General features: G+C 41.1%; 1 protein-coding gene across 1 annotated transcript in view; it reads left to right on the forward strand.

Annotated features, from left to right (window-relative positions):
• The first annotated feature begins 642 nt into the window (after positions 1-642).
• Positions 643-1,704, forward strand: part of LOC107746383 (cdc42 effector protein 2-like) — a 10,015-nt gene continuing 8,953 nt past the window's right edge. Inside the window, exon 1 of the mRNA XM_016560581.1 lies at positions 643-830. The gene's annotated coding sequence lies outside the window, so the exon portion shown is untranslated. The remainder of the gene's footprint in view (positions 831-1,704) is intronic.

Raw genomic sequence — 1,704 nt, forward strand, 5'->3', positions numbered from 1 at the left:
TCTTACCAAGAATCAGCTTGCCTTCAATGCAAATCTCTCCTCCCTCATGTTCCTCCACTAGACACAACAGTATCTCACTTCAGATTCTTGTGCTTGCAGAGGTGTTGTAGCTGAATTTGATTTGTTATTTTCTGCAACAATAAGATTAAATAGCCTATTTATGACAAGGCTTTATAACAAATGATAGATTGAGAATGAGATGCATTTTCATTATCTTAATCACGTCTGCACCATGCAGAGAATAGTTTGCTCTGAATCTGGCCTTGAAACTCAACCAGAAAACTTTCAACTGCCCACAGACCTGCAAACAAGGACTGCATAAAATGCTCCTGTATACTCTCAACAGGTCCCTTTATATACTTGCTCAGTATGCAAATCCCCCGTTTAGTTCGTATTGTACTGACTAACGGTCGTTCCTCCTCCTGTGCTTATGTTTTAAACTATCAGGCCTGATGAGTGTCATCTATCAAGTCTATCAAGTGTTCAGAATCGCTTGGCAACGCAGCACCACTATGCTAAGGCCGATTTAACCCTTTGAAGCGTACGATCACACCGGTGTGATCAGTCTTGGCTGGTCCCTGGCGCGACGGCGGCCTCACCTCCAGCCCTCCCGGGCCCCCGCTTTGTGTTCAGTCACAATGGCGCGTTACCCAGAGACCGTTAAAACCGTCTGAGTGCAGCGCGAGGGGCTGGACCCCTCACTAAACTGTCACCGATGCTTCAAACTGTTGTCAAACTGTCTTTGAGCACCGAACGGACTGGTATAAAATGTAAAGAATATCGTTATTGGGTCAAAAAATTTGACACTGGATCTAAGCAAGGGAATTATTGTAAGTAAATTTTTTTACTGGAAAGGAAAATGGTTATCATTGGAATTATAAAAAGAAAAGTTCGAATATTTGTCACTGTGCTTGTTCTAGAATTTGAGTGAGATTAAACAGACATTGTTGGCTGTGTGGCAGGTGTAGTTTATTCAGGTGAATTTACATAATATTTCGAGGAAAGGCGTGAATGTTCAGTAGATCTGTTATCACGGCCGTGAGAAACTTCTCGATAACATTCACGAAGTGGAAATTCTGGTGCGTGTGTCTTTCTTGTAAATCAGCTGCAGATGAATGTGTTGAAATGCGAATTCAGTGCTGATAAACCATATTTAATTTTAAAGCTGTGGTCGAGTGAATTGCGGCTCTCCGTGTTCAGAGGAAGAGCTGTGCAGAATGTAGAGTCAGCAGCACACTGCCCGGACGCACTCAGCTCCACTGGGAAAAGCGTGCAGGAGTTTGATCATTAGTGTAATCGAGTTACATATGACTTTCCACAGCCCAAGAACCTGACCTGGAAAAGCAAACAGGCCAGTGGCTGTTAAAAGCCTGATTTAATGTAGTATTAATAGACCCGCGTTTTATGAAACACAAAACATTCGTTCATTAGACTACTGTGTGTTGTCTGTATGTATTTATGCTGTCATGATTTTATTGTGATCTCAACATTTAAGTTGTTTTCTCAAGAGATCAGTTTTTGGTTTAAATGTTTATTTAGGCCTATTATTCATTTTATATTTTGGTCTTGAAGTCAGTTCTAAATGTAATATAGGCCTATATTGCTGCACTTTTGGGCATGTTTGTTTTTACTCAGGGACTCACTCAAGCTGTTTCTGAACATGTGCACTTATTTTGCCTTTTGACTGCTGAATTTGCAAATAAC

The sequence above is a fragment of the Sinocyclocheilus rhinocerous genome, unplaced genomic scaffold, assembly GCF_001515625.1.
Source record: "Sinocyclocheilus rhinocerous isolate Xijiao unplaced genomic scaffold, SAMN03320098_v1.1 scaffold77, whole genome shotgun sequence".
Lineage (NCBI taxonomy): Eukaryota > Metazoa > Chordata > Actinopteri > Cypriniformes > Cyprinidae > Sinocyclocheilus > Sinocyclocheilus rhinocerous.